Source organism: Sceloporus undulatus, chromosome 2, assembly GCF_019175285.1.
Source record: "Sceloporus undulatus isolate JIND9_A2432 ecotype Alabama chromosome 2, SceUnd_v1.1, whole genome shotgun sequence".
Lineage (NCBI taxonomy): Eukaryota > Metazoa > Chordata > Lepidosauria > Squamata > Phrynosomatidae > Sceloporus > Sceloporus undulatus.
Window position 1 is genome coordinate 111922667 of NC_056523.1, and position 15585 is coordinate 111938251.

At 40.9% G+C, this 15585-nt stretch overlaps 2 protein-coding genes across 9 annotated transcripts in view; one reads left to right on the forward strand and one right to left on the reverse strand.

Moving 5' to 3' along the window:
- AFAP1L1 (actin filament associated protein 1 like 1) overlaps nucleotides 1–15585 on the forward strand; it is a 902653-nt gene that overhangs the window by 453769 nt on the left and 433299 nt on the right. The window lies entirely within an intron of this gene.
- Nucleotides 1–15585, reverse strand: part of SH3TC2 (SH3 domain and tetratricopeptide repeats 2) — a 102080-nt gene that overhangs the window by 11779 nt on the left and 74716 nt on the right. The gene's annotated exons all lie outside the window — the stretch shown is intronic.

Here is a 15585-nt window from a genome sequence, read left to right on the forward strand (position 1 = left end):
GCTATCCAGGTGTTGAGCTGGCAAAAGAGAAAATATGTCAGAAGTGAGGTGTGGATGTGAAAATACATTTCTGTTTTGCGCACAGGTTGTGGTCCTCTGACTCCAAGGTTCCCCACTGCATCTGGCTGTACTTATGTAATTCTTAATACATTACAGACATTTTTATAAATTGTTGTATAACTTGGTTTTTCTTATCTATTTATATTACGAAGATTGCCGTAGGGTAAGCTGCTCTAATATATTCCATCATTCCGCACTGAAAGGGCTGTATCGGCTACTAGTCACTGTAGCAAAGCTATTCTCTTAGGCTTCAGTTGGTCCGTCAAGTAACCTAATAGAGACGAAGCAAATAAAAAAATTGTTAAATTAAAGGTCGATTTTGATAACTAGGGAAAAGATGTGTGCTTCATAGGCGACCCATGTGTCGCCTTTTAAATAATCATTTAGCGCCTAACAACAGCTGTCTTGTTACAATTTGAATGTGCTTGGTCCCTCGATAAGCCCCAAAGAGAAAAGAGCGGATCTTTGCCTACGAGGCTATGTTACCACTACACAGTACTCAGCATACGATTCCACTTTAATGCCATGGGCAAGAATTCTACAAACATCTAGAAGTTGCAGGTTAGGGAGGGGGCATGTGGCACACTTCCCCAGGGAATTTCTCCCTTGTCATCTTATGACACACTGATTCATTATAGGGTTTTTCTTAGCCAACCAAAAAGCTGGGCCAGAGCTAACAAACAATGAATTCAACATGGAGAAATGTAGGTATGCACTAGGGTGGGAAAAAGAAAAGCACAGATATAGGACCCAAGGCAGCCTTACAAATTGTTGAACTGTGATTCAGCACACACATAAATTGCCTGAGTCAAAAGGTTTCCTCTTGAGAGTATTAACCAAAAGGATTTCGGGCCTTAATATTTGCTCCCATGAAGAGGCTGCCTCAGGATATTGCACTACATTTTAAATCTGTCCTTGATATGGACGTCAAGCTAGTGTTGAGTTTAAAATTACAAAATGCTTTCTGCACACCCACATTACCTTCCTGAAGAACGCTTAAGGTACCTCAGAGGAGATGTCTACTGTGCATTTGGCCATTGTGTTTCTGCTTGCAAACAAGTACCAGGGAAGCTAGCTGGTCTATGGACCTGAACATCATTAGAATACCAGGTCACATGGTGTTTCTCCACTCTCTCAATAAAACAATAAACAACTGCATTAAAGTGAAACACATGGAATACTAAAACGTCAAAACTATAACATTCATACATACTCTGAGGCTTCAGACATGAAATGGCTGGCTGAAGAGAAAGGGAGTTGTTGTATACCGTAGTTTTTTTTTTTCTTTCCCTGCAATGGTCCGCTTTTGTTCTTCCTGTAATATGTATTTGTTTTCTTACGTGACACGGCCTCCCTATGCATTTGGAGGAATGATGAGGAAGGGGCCTTGTTTTCCCTCAGCCACACTGAAACGAGGGCTTGGCTGCAGGAAGACTTCAGGATACCTCGCATACTTGTCTGTGAGTTCCCTGCAGCTTTCAGGCATGACTTGTAGTTTGTGCAGCAGGAAATGGTTTATAAATCCAGTTGCTAATTTTCTTGCGAAAACACTGACAATAGGGGAAATGGATATCAGCAGATGCCAGCTCATCTGTATGCCTCTTTCTTAGGTTTGGTTCCAGATGGATGGCCACGTTTAGCAGTTAGAAGCATGTCCCCAGGCACTCCATCTTTGTCTCCTCAACAGATTTTCCCCAAGTCAAAAGATGGAAGAAGCAGTGGGGTAACAAAGCAAGGCAATGCAAGGGGAACTATAACATGTAGAGCCCCAATACCACTTGAGTGAGGCAGGGCAACGGTGAGAAAAGCTTCATCTGGAACTACACAACTATAGGATGTGTCACAGCTCCACCTAAGGGCACATTGGATATATGATTTGGTGAGTGACTAGACTCTCCACCAGAAAAACTCTTGTGCCCTCCAGCAAAATTCTAAATCCTTCATCAACAACTACTAACGGATTCCATCTTACAGAGCTCTGAAAGTATTACAATGAAATGACATTGCCTAACTTTTATAAACCTCAGGTCACTCCCTGTATTCTGTTCTAGCTATGCTATTCTGAACAAGGCTTGTTTTTGACATAAGTACTTTTCAGCCACCTTCACTTTTGTTAATCACATTTAAATAGTAGAGCATGTGGAAAAAAAGTAGTGTGTTTTGACTTTAATACGAAACATTGTATTTTTTTACTTCATACAAAAAATTATCTGGCATATTATGGATGTCCATCCACCTTTTCAGGAAAAAAGAGCTTGTGTTTACACAATTTGGATGGGATGCACTGGCTCGATCTAATGCTCAAGTCTAATAATTCTCAAGGATAGAACCAGAATCTGCTTTTCAAATTATACCATAGTTAAATTAAACATTTCACCATCATCCATTTTTTCAACTGATCTCAAACTGTCTCTGTCTCGGTTAAAAGTTTTTTTCCCCTGATTGAATTACATTTCATGGAGAAATTGGAGCCAGTGCACAATTGTGCTTATTTTTCCTCAATTGATTTTAATAAAGTGCAGTTGTTGTTCCTGACTTAAGGTTATAAAGTACCATTTAATCTTTAGTTAAACAGACCGCTTGCCTTTATTGGCAGGTAGCTTGTCAATCGAGTATTCACCTTGGGTAGTTAGTCCTTTGTGTTTATCTAATTTTAACCTCCATGTCCTAGTACAGGATTGTGTGCCTCTTGCCATTAGGCCAAAATAAGGCATACACTGATTTACATACTGATTCACAAGAAATCAGAGCTATTTGCTACATACTGATTACTGTAGGCTCATGAGGTACAAATTAGCTTAGGAGAGGGACATCTTTCCATTGGGGCACTGTATGGAATTGATGTGGAAGTAAATCAGCACCCAAACCTGCACAAAATGTAATTATTTAAGGACTGTTCATAGCAGTTAGTTAAGCTGACAGTGCTCTTATTTCTAAGGTACACTGGAGAAAATTGATGCTGATTCGGCGACTGCATTGCTGAGAAATGATTGCAGTTTGACACCATTTATTGCCATAGCTTCCTTCCTATGGAATCTGGATTCTCTTTGACGAGGAAGGGCTTAAATAGCTCACAAAACTACAAATCCAGAATTTTATAGCATTGAGGCATGGCAGTTTTAAAGTGGTATAAAATTCTTGCATGAAGGTTGACTTCAGGTCTAAATCCTATGGCATAATAAACTGGTGAGTGACTCCATTGAATCGAAGGTTTATTCTGTTATGGACATGTCTTAGGATTGCACGCTAAGCATTTGGCTAGCATCAACATCTGAATGTTCTGGGTTTCTTGAGCTTGGAAAGGCTTAGTGTCCCCAGCTTGGCTGGCGTTAGTTGAGGGTTTTGGTTAACTTTTCCAGCTCTGCTGGGGTCACCTATGTGGTGGTTTAGGCAGAATTCCAGAGATAATTTAAGCATGTCATGAAGGTATACATTAGTTAAAAAAATCACATGGTCATCTTTTAAATATTTGATAGTAAATAGTCACTATTAGCTCTTGTTAATGATCATCAGTATACAGATCAAAAGCTCATGGCTGTAAGAGGAAAAAAAAAAGTGTGAAAAAAAAAAAAAAAAAAAAAAAAAAAAAAAACAAATAAAATGTGTGACGATAGTGAAAGAAGAAACCATGTGGGACATTACACAGCAAAGGTGTGAACTTCTTGGACTTTTATTCCGTGCCAGCTCCAGTGATCTGATTGTCAATCACCAGTTAGATTTTCCTTAAAATTGCACGTGCTGTGGTCATGCTTTTCATGAGAAAAAACTCAAAAAGCACAGGGGATCTGGAACAATGCTCGACGTTCCCAGAGGGACGCTGTTCATATTGTGGACTAAGGCCTCCTCTTTGGTTCACATTTCAATCCAACACTCTGCTTCAGGAGTATGCTCCCGTTTTTCTGCTGTGGCTGACCTTTTCGAAAAGTGCAATGAAATACGAAGCCTTGTAGTCTTCCCTACATGCAACAACTTGTTCAAGCCAGCCAGAAACTGGCTTCCATCTACAAGACGGAGGTAAAGATTTATTTTCAGAAAGGTAGTGATGACGTTGGTGGGTAGACCAAGTAAGTTTAGTGTTGGGCGGTGAGCTCTTAAGCTCTGTTGTCTGAATTAGAAGAAAGTAAGCTCTCTAGGATTGGTCTGGAGCCAAGCTCACTGTTTTGCTCCTAGTTGTTTGGGCATTAATTTCAGTTAGATTCCCATTCGTGGATTGTCTCATGACAGGCTGCATGTTTAAATGCTCTTACTTCCCCACCCAGTCACAGTGTGATGTTATTAAGCAAAGTTATAAAGATGTTGGCACCTAGGCTACTTCCTATCACTATAAAAAAGATTCCTGTTGCCAAGTTTCTGGTCCTTGCTTCCTGCTTTGTGAGAAGAAGATTCCCCAGGGAATGCCATGGACTCCGAATTGATCACAAAAAAATTAAAATCAAGCTAATGATGGACTCAGGACAAAGCCTAGTTATAGGCCACCATTTGCCTATGAGGATGTCTTCTCTCTTTCAACTGCCTCAAGTACCAGAGATATTTTTTAAGCCAGGAAGGAGGATATTCCAGACCTTTGTAAGTCGCCCGTTCCATATGAACTGTTTGTAGAGACCGAGCACTATTTCAAATATTTACTTGGGTTGGATCCCACATATCTGAATGATCTTCTTCTCACATATTCAAGTTTTCTTGAACCTCTCTTCTGCAGCGATTGTGGTCAAAGAAAAACCCACCTTTGTGGAGTGAAGACGTTCACCACAGTGTCAGATATGCTCGGCAGGCAGCAGGGGGGGGTGGGATTGGCAGAATTAAGTATCTCCTTGCCTTAGTGAAAAGGTACCAACAGTTGTGAGCTTCTTAGAGTATCCTACAACCCATCTCCTTTTATGGCAGACTTTTGCTTGTCTTGGTCCACACTGTTTTCTGGATCCTTTCAATATTTGAAATGCACATGGTTACAAGTACTCATGAAAGTTGTATTAAGGGAATGATTTGAAGCTATTCCATCTTGCCTGTGCATCTTTGCATACCAGTGTGTTGAGTGAATTAGATATTGCCAGTGGATCAATTGTCCTAATCCAATGCTCTGCCACACAGCAATCTAGTTTTTCTTTTCAGATGCAGACCCTTAGTACCTTCAACATGTAACCTAATCTATAGTCCTTAAAACTCTCTATTTCTAGTAACTTTTCCTTTTGCAGTCTTTTCCCATCTATTTCATGTTCTTCCTGTCAATATACACCACTCCTATTCGAAAAGATTGTACACATGTTGATTAGAATTGCTGCAGTTTTGTATTTCAGAGTAGAGTCATCTGTCATCATTACGCGCCTATAAAGTGTGGTAATTGATCGAACAGGAGAAGCCTTGTTTGTAAAATTTCAAGTAATATTTTGTCAGCTGCTGTAGAGGCATGTGTAATTGTAGAAATCTTCCATATGCAACTGGCAAGTATTAATCAACAGCACCAGTTTAGGCATTTCAAATCATGCTTTCACACTCTGCTAAACGGGTGCTCTGCAAATTGATTGTCCTTCTTCCCAGTTGATCCAATTAATATTATTATTCTGGTTCTTGAGAAACTGAGAGGCAAAACCCGAGACTAAAATGGTACTCCCCATTTTATTCTTAGTCAGCCTGGGCATGATAAGGATTAGGGATGGTAGAGCTCATCAACCTCTTCAGAAGGCTGAAGGGTTTCCCGTCACCCATATGTTTATATTCCCTCGTATGTACTACAGCTAAACTGATTGGTTTACAGGAAGAACACAAGTAATAATTAACCTTTACTGGACACAGTTGGTCGTCTCTTCTTTTTGCTAACATCACAGCTCTGTAAACTCTAAAAATGTGCATATGGTTTGGGTTATGTACGGTTTTATCTGCCTATTTTTGGGGATTGGAAATCCAAGTTTGGAATGGCTGGATAGCATAACTCCTGGAACATGGCCTTCCAGGAGCATGTTGACATTTATAGGAAGGAATCCTAATAAAAGTAAGAGTATGGATGTCCTTTCTGGAATGCTTTGATGAATGGCCACTATATTCCCCCAAGCAGCAGCTGTGTGATTGCTCTCTGGCTACGGTTGCCAAGAATACATAACTCTTCTCCTTTCTACCTGTGCCAGCAGCTTTTTTCCCCTGCTCATTTTTGTACTTACCGAATGAAGATAAAATGTGTGAGTTCAGAGTTCAAACACCTAACCAACCGCAAAAGCGATGTGATTATACAAAGCCATTTCTTTCTTCTGCATACATTTAACCTAAGAACATACTGTACTGGGCCCCTGAATTTCAAGTTTTAAAAATAGTTCCTAATCATTTTTTTTATCAGTAAGAAAGGAAAATTGTGATAAGGGATGATAAAATTTGAGTGAAATGTCCAAAGTACACATAAAATGTGCACCATTTTCCCTACATTTTTCCACCATATGGTGAATGTTTAATGTTTATAAATACAGCAAAATCTGAAGGCCTCAATTTCCCACCCATTATTAGCTACTATATGCAGGCCCTATAATTTCTTCATTTTTATTGCACAATCTATCGGTTGTATGCTGCTGTAGATATAACAGAAAAGGAGCATATAAATATTAACACTAATAATACGTCGATATTATCCTAGATGATGGATTCCCAGGGGATGGGGAATGGAATGAAATGTAAACCTGCGCATGGAATTTCTAAAAAGACTTTTATTCAGGTAGGGAATCACTGATCTATGAACCATAAAAGTATTTCCAGATGATGGATTCCCCAGAGACACAAAATGCTTTTTGAAATCTCATATTTCAGGTTTACCATTTTGTTCCTTCCCACAGTGTTCCACCACTCAGTTCACGGGCTCATTCATGCTGTTCAATTTGTAGTCTCACTGGTGCAGAGAAAATTTTGCTGTTATCACAGTAATTTCATCGCCTCATTTTCATCATGATCATTAACAAAGAAAATTATTACACTGGACAGTGTACTGATATGGGCCTAGTTTCTCTTCCCACACATTCAGACATACATAACAGACATACAAGGATTTCCCAAGGGTTAGCCCTGTCCCTCAGCCCCTCTTGATGTCTGCCTCTTCTCTTGGCTTTTTTCCTTCCATTTTCTTTCAATTTCTTGCTGAATTCTCTTTCTCCTTCTCCTCATACTTATTCACGGTTTCCATTTTGCTCAGACCTTTCCCTGCTCTAGGCTTTTTCAGGAGTAGGCCACTTCTTTCCTCTTTTTCTGTTTTTCTGGACACTCCTTGAAGAAACTAAGTGGCAATGCAGAAAGTACCACATACCAAAATTATCACAGGCCTGTTGAAACCTATTATCCCAGGCCTGCTTCCAGGTTTGCTCTCTGGTGATTTTGGAAAGGCTAGGTGATGTTGGTGCCTGTGGAATCATGATGTACTGAAGATGTACTGAAAAAGATTTTAATGCAACTAAAACTAATTAATCCAATTTAAAAAACAAACCACCCCAGTGTAACACACTTCTAGTTTCCCTTAGTATTCATTCACGAAATTTCTGGTATCCATGTTTCACAGTCCTGGAGTTATGAGGCCCACACCATCCTTACCCCACACCTCCTTCAGGTGGGGGGTGACAAATGGCACATAAAAGAACTCAGTTGTTTTCATGCTACCCACCTTCTGTTGGAGAAGAGTGTTGGAGAACAGCATACCATGTGTCTCTTAGTGAATGTCCAATCTGTTTTCAAGGCATTATAATAGCTATCATTGTGCCTGGTCCCTGGTCAGTTTAAGATCTCAGATCACATTATGAGACCGCTCCGATATGTCAGGGAGGACGAGAGGGCGAAACAATGCCACGTGGTACATTCCCAAATGGGAAATTCATGTTGTTGATTTTTTTCCAGGGCTATAGAGGATACTGTTGCTGTGAATTAAAGGGGCCACATAAGGTTAAACCTTCTTAGGTTACATTCTCAGTGGTGTGTGCATCCACTTAATCTACTGGAAATGTGACGTTTCCAACAACCAAGAGTGTATTTAAATAGAGCAAATGCTGCATGTCCAAATCAGATTTGCTAGAAAGCAAGAGGCATTGAATTTAGTAACAAATTATTTCTAAGTAAACATGACTGGGATTCTCCTTCAGTGTCAAATTAGTGAGTTCATATGGACACCAGTCTAAAAAGAAGTTTTTTCAACTCCATTTTCTTTTAAGTTAGAACAAATTTAAGGAAACATAAACGTTGTTCATGAAAACTGAATGTCTGAAAGAATTTAAAAATTTAATTCAATTTAATTCTATCGTGGAATGTATGCCGAAATACACATGAAAGGAAACTATTATGAAGTCGAGAGAGGAAAGAGAACATACTTCTTGGTCAGATCATTACCTGTTCCAGGTGCAGACAACTGCAACCTCATGTTATTATAAAAGAGTTCTAGCACTAGCAGACCACATATGTTTAGAAACCATATATTAAGGTTAAAACAGTATGAGTTGTTTAAAAATAAGATCTACTAAAACAAGCAAAGGGAAACAAATTAGTACCCTGTCACTTATCCCAGATAATTCATGTGGTTTCCCATCAGTAGTTCATTTGAAGACACATAACTGCAGAGAAAGCCATATCTATCCTGTAGCCCATCTACAAACTGGCATATACATACAGGCATATTAATTACTAAGGAAAGCACATACAAATTATTTTAACTTGGTTTCCTTAGACCCATGAAGAAAAAGATGAAGTGTACAACGGAGTGTTTCTTGAATCCAGAATCTGAATCATATGTGTTTTATAAAAGATCTTACTATTCAAATAACACTTTTCCAGTTTCAAATTAATTTCTCTTATCTTAGGCTATAACGTTGTTAACAAGTCTGGAATTTTATAAAAAATACCCCACAAATCCCTATTCCAAATTCATCTGCCGGAGGTAATCAGGTGGCATCGCTTGATCATAGAGGCCTCTAAGCAAGTCTTGCATCTATAGTGTGAAGATATGTCTCCTTATGACCCTAATGGAAAGGCATTATGGAAGATGCCCCTTGGCTGCATGATCTGAAAACAGAGAGACCACGTAGGCAGCAAGCCTTAGTTAGGATTGCAAACAGGAAGATTCCTTCACACCTATGAGACAGATTTATGACTGGGAGATGTTTTCACAGATACAAAGCCTTCGGTATCTATAGTTTTTCCCATGGCAGAGGATGCCTATGGATCAAGTGATGTGTAAATTTGGTTTGCTTTGATATGGGACAAACAGCTTCCACTGAGTATGTGACTAGGAACCTATTTAAGGTTCAGTTTTTCTTTTGTTCTGGTTCCATGTTGGTGGCAGGCAGGCACTCGTCAGTCTGCTTTCCTGCGGCATGGTTCCACACACCCCTTTTCCCATTTCCCTTCATTGTGTTGCTGCAACTACCTTGATTCTGAGGAAACCATCTCAGGCAGTATATCTACCATTAGAGGCCCTTGTGTTCTCTCTCCACTTTTCCTCCCTTTCTTCTATTAGCCTTGAGTGAATGTATGTGTGTGGTGTGTCCCCCCCCCCTGTGCATCAATAAACTAGCTTAATTCAAGACTTTGCCTTTGTGTCGTTCCTGGAAGCTCTGGTCCATTGTATACAGGTTGGGATCCGGTCCCAGAAAGGGTGTGTAAGGAGCCCAATATTGGTGTGTTGAGCTAATTAATATTCCCCAAAATTGAGCAATCATCCTCACATGTGTCATTACATAATTGAGTTCTTTCTCTCGTAATAATCTGAAAGGTTGTCAAAAGAAATCTGCAAAGATTTATTTGCAAACTTTCTCCTTTCAAACACCAGACAACCCAACACTTTTTACATTTTTTGTAAGCATCTTTTTTTCATTTCAACCATTTTAAAATATCACTGACAGGTGGGTGCTGAGAATGAATCAATAAATATGAATTTATTAGGATTACTGAAGGACCTGTTCAGGATTGACTCAAAAGAAATAACACGCACCGGTAGAGGTTGAAGGGGGTGTCTGTCCATCCATGAGTCAGTACAGATGAATCTGAAAAGTTCAGAATATAAGAAGCTGTCATCTGTTTAGAAATTGAATATTTCTGATAGTAAGTACCAAAGAGTAAATTTATCTATAAGTACTGTCTTTATTGCCCTCTAGTGGTGAGTCCACATGCAGTACAAGGGAAAAGCAAAATTATACACTGTAAACTGGTAAATCATATTTAAGTTCTTGATCATTATAATAAGAATCATAGTTTTGACATGTTTTACGTTTTTTTGGACAGCTACTTACATTGGCAATGCTGCCTGATTTAGGAGAGTAGTACACCTGGCTTTTACACTGTGGTTTCAGCTTGAAAAAAGCACCTCTGGCAATATTTATCACCATGAAAACATCTCTGACCCTAATTGCTGTGTCCCTGAAGTATGGTTAGGGTATCCCTTTTTCATTGATGGCACTATCCCCAGGTGTGAAACATCACTGCTATGGAAGCTGTGATACTGGCAGTCAGATAGTGTCAATTCTAATCCTTTACTGCTGCCCCTACTTGTCCTCACTATCCCAAACAGGCTGATTGCCTTTATATTTTTTTCCTTATGTTTTCTTCTTTTAAAATCTAAACCACATTAGTAGACTCCAGAACTGTGTGATAACAAACCCCCCGAAAGGCAGGCTGGTTAAGGAACTGGGGAGGGGATTAAGGGGCAGTCAGAAAGAAAGTGCAATGGCAAAAGCAGCCCCCGTTGATGGGGGTTGACAGATGTGCAATAATGACTGCTTTGAAACCAGTGTCCTTCTCCTTTTATTAACTGATGTGACCACAGTGAGAACGGCCTCATGTGGTAATGTTCTCAACATGTGAGCTGTAGTAAAAAGCATAGGTTTTTCTAGTAAGAGCATGTGAAAAAGCTTTTTATAGTGAGTCAGACCATCAGCCATCTATCTATCACATCCCGATGCCTGTCAGTGTCTCTACACATGTCTTTGGCAATATATTCCATTGTACTGCTTCAGAGCCATTTTACTGGAAGATTCCAAGACTGAAGCCTGAGGTCTTTTGACTGCCAAATATGTGTTATATGGCCTTTACCTTTAGCTACTGAGGTGCTGAGACATTTGTGTTGAGATACATCTTGGGTACCTCCATCTGCCCATTGTAGTGGCTGGCATAGCTCAGAATTCTGATTCATAATGGTACATGGTGTAGGCAAGTAGGGGGTTTCCATAAATAACATGAGCCTCATTCCTTTGTTTCCTTCATGATACACCCTGCTACTCCGTCTCATTCTGCCAAAAAAAATGCTCAACATGAACTATCAGTGGTCCAAACACACTGCAGAAATAATCCAGCTTGAGGCCGCTTTAACTACGCTGGCTGAATGCTAGGAATTCTGGGAAATGTACTTTTGTGAGATCACTTTAGCCTTCTTTTGTCAGAGAAGCCAAATCCGGGTGTTCATTCAGAACATGAACACCTTTAAACCACATAAAATAGAGTATGGTAACCAATGCTGATCTCAAAGTGAATTACCGAGTTGGGAGACCAGAAGGGGCCATCCAGTCAAACCCCCCTGCCATGCAGGAGGAATAAACAATTATAGATTCCTGACAGATGGCCATCCAGGCTCTGTTTAAAAACATCCACAGAAGGAGACTCCACCACTTTCCAAAGCAGCATATTCCACTGGCAAATAGCTCATACTGTCAGGAGGTTCTTCCAATTGTTTAGATAGATCTATTTCCGTAGTTTGCATCCTTGCTCCATGTCCTAGTCTCTGGGCCGCAAGAAATATGCCAGTTCTTTCTTCCATATGACATCCTTTCAAATATTTAAAAATGGCTATCATGTTACCTCTTAGCAGTCTCTTCTCCAGTGTAACATACACCGCTCCCTAAGCGGCTTCTCATAGGCATGGTTTCCAGACTGGCTGAACATGAGGGCATGCTTAGTAACCTCTGCTTGAATTTGCTCTTAAAAAGCACATTTCTTGTGGTCCAGTGAATCAAGGTCACACCCCACATACTTTTACAAACCTGGGGAACCACTTTCTCTCAGCTCCAGGGACACTGAAATCCTAGCAATTAAAGAATGAAGGCCATGGATGGATTAATTGAAACAGGGCGAAATGGGCTGGTCTAAGCAGGACTACAACTGCCATCAGCCCAAGCAATATCATCAATGGTGAGGGCTGTGAGAGTTGCACTCCAAAATCTATCTGGGTGGGGGCAAGGTTTACCTTGCAAAATGTTTTTAATGCTATCATATTTACATAGTCATAATACAGCTCAGGAACTCTGATGGCAGAGACAATTTGGGGGGAATTAACCCACATAGAAATATAAATATAGATAAACTGGTGTGCTTAAAGACACATCAGCAAGAGATCACATTCGCTGCCAGTGATATTTTTTCTGTCTCAGGGACTTTCAGGTTCTCTTGGGCTTGAAGTGATCCGAAAGGGTGTGCTGCATTTTGGCACTGAGGTTTTATGGGCTACAAGCTGAAAATCCTTCTTATACATCTTTTCCACAGTTCATCTATCTTCTTAGACCTCACCAACTTGTACTTCAGCAAAATCACTTCTGTTTACCTCCTATGTTGCGCTTGTTCATTTACACTTTACTGAACACTATACAGTGTTTTCCTATCAAGCCAGTTCTCTATAATGAATGGAGCCTTCTCTTTGTATTTGTCACAGGGCTAATGAAGACCATAATCTTGTGACTGGCATAACTATGGTGGCAAAAGATGGCAGCGAGCAGGGTAAAATGGTCACAATTGTGGCAATGAGGAGGGGGGAGAGAAGGACCATAAAAGAGCTGTGTTTGTCAGGAGAAAGCTGTCCTTTCAGTTCTTAAGCTGCTGAGGGGTGACAGATCCGCTTCTTCTGGCAAACTCTTTCTCTACCATACTATGCTATGCACCAGTCCAACAGGTGCTTATTTCAGCATAACAGATTGTTTATCAGCAAAGGGTACCAGTAGACTGTAGCCCAAAATTCTAAGCTAAAAGAGAAGATGGATTGGCCTTTAACCTCTTTCCTATTAGCCTACCTGGCAAGAGGTAAGTTTCTTTCACCACTGAATTTAAAAACACAGAAATGGAAGTATTGGGACCTGAACTTCCCCTTCATTCACGGCTAGGAAGCACCTGGAAGCTCTTTGGCAGTAGGTAAGGAGATGGGCACTGCCGGTCTTTGGAGCTTTTGAGTCCCATAGGTGATCTGTCATACATCCTGTCCCCTTCACTTAGCCATCGGGCCCGATATGTAGTCCATCTCTTGGGCTCTTATCTTGAGTGGGAGCATTGTATATTTGAGCCAACCTGGCCTGAATCCTGCCCTGCCAGGCCTGGTCATCAAGCTCAGTGGCAGCTGCCAAGGCTAAGAGGATAGTGGTGGCATCTTGGCATCCTGAGAATAAAAAACAAAGACAAAGAGTAAATGCAGGAAGCTGAAAAAGGAATGGGATGCCCATCAGAATGCTTTCAGCAAGCCATGCAAGGCCATCAGTTGCTTGAAACAAACAAACAAACAAATAAAAAGTTGCTTCAGCTGATCAACATGGATCACAAAGGCGGGTTACAACCCAAAAAATAGTATGATACGTATTAGGTTAGGAGGGCGGTGTCCGCACCCCTAACCTAATACGTAGTCATACGTACAATATGGCGGCGGCCGTTCCCACGGCCCACCATAGATGTAACGACGTGCGTATGTGGACTGAAGTGCGGCGAGTGCGTTTGGACTTCGGCGTCTTCGCGAAAGGAGCGCAAATCGCCCTTCTCTGCATCGTCGGAGGCGGCGTTTAAGGCTGCTTTGACGTAACGGTGGCCAGCGCCATGATGGCTTTTCGGCGGTCTATAACTGCCTTCTTTCAGACTCTGCATTTATTTATTATTTATTTATTCCACCCTTCTTTTGTTATTACCTTCCTTTTCTTCAAGAGGTGACACACTGTAATAGAAGAAAAGGTAATAGAGGAAACAAGAAAAAGATGTATATTGGAAATCTGTAGAAGCTGCAAGGCACACTGCTTTCTGCACACACACAACTGAAGCTATAGCCTCCTATCTTGACAAAACTGAAAAAGACTTCAATTAGTAACTTGAATTTGGGCTTAACAAGTGTGGGTGGTGGGTTGCATTTAAACAGAGATTATATCCTTGGAGGGTTTTGGAGATATGATTCTCTATTTTTGGATATAAAATTTTTCTAGTGGCAGTGTGGGAGAGCCTAGGAGCCATACAAAAGGCCCACACAGGCTGTAGACTGCCTTCAGGAGTACAGTCCCAGCCCTGTTGCAAACAGAAATAAAGGGCAGACATTTAAGGGTGGTGGTTTTGGATATTCAGGAAGCCGAACAGGCTCTGGATATGAGTGAGGCAGAAAGCTAGACATATGCATTACTGAGACAAGAAATTAGTGGTTCAGTTCATGTCACCAGATGCCTTTAGAGCTGCCAGATAAAACTTAACACAGCCTTGGCCTGACCTGATGCCCTCCCAGAGTATGGAGAGTACTGTCCCACCATCTTTGATTTAATGCTTTAATGAAAGTCTTATTAAGCACAAAGTCGACTAAACTCCGCATCTGGTCTTGTCAGATCTTTAGTGAGAAGCATCATAGCCATGTTTTACAGCCTGCTGTTTCTCACCTTTAATTTGCACAGGGTCAGATCTCCCAGGCGCGGCATAGACCTTAGAATAATACATGGCTTCTGAGTGCTGGCAACTGCCCATACTACCTTCTGCAAATGTATGAAAATGGCGAAGACTGTACCTGCGGACACTCCTCTCTGCGCTCCCACCATTGTTGGGCAAGGCATCAGGAAGCCATGTATTATTAGGTCTATTGCCGCCTGGGGAGATCTGACCCTGTGCAAATTAAATGTGAGAAACAGCAGGCTGTAAAACATGGCTATGATGCTTTTCTCACTAAAGATCTTGACAAGACCAGATGCTGAGTTTAGTTCTGTACTTTGTTGCTTAAAATAAGACTTTCATAAAGCATTTAAATCACACGATGGTGGGAGCAGTACTCTCCATACCTCTGGAGGCCCTCAGGTTCAGGCAAGGCTGTGTTAATTTGTTACGTTATTGGCAGCTCTAAAAAGGCATCTGATTGACCTGACTGAACCACAGTTCTTTGTCTCTAGTAATGCATCTGTCTCGCTCTGCCTCACTCAGTACCAGAGGCCTGTTATGGCTTCTCTGAATATCCAAAACCACCACCCCTTAAATGTCTGCCCTTTATTTTGTTGCAACCCCCCGGGATGGGGACTGTATCTCCTTGAAGGCAGTCTACAGCCGTGTGTGCCTTTTGTATGCTCCTAGGCCTTCCCACACTGCCACTAGAAAAATTTTGATATCCAAAACATAGAGAATCATCTCTCAACACCCTCCGAGGATATAATTCTCTGTTTAAATGCAACCACCACCCACATCTTGTTTAGGCCCCCAAATTCAAGTACTAATTGGAAGTCTTTTTCAGTTTTGTCAAGATAGGAGGCTATAGCTTACAGGTGTGTTGCGTGTGCAGAAAGCAGGGATGTGCCTTGCAGCTTCTACAGATTCAAT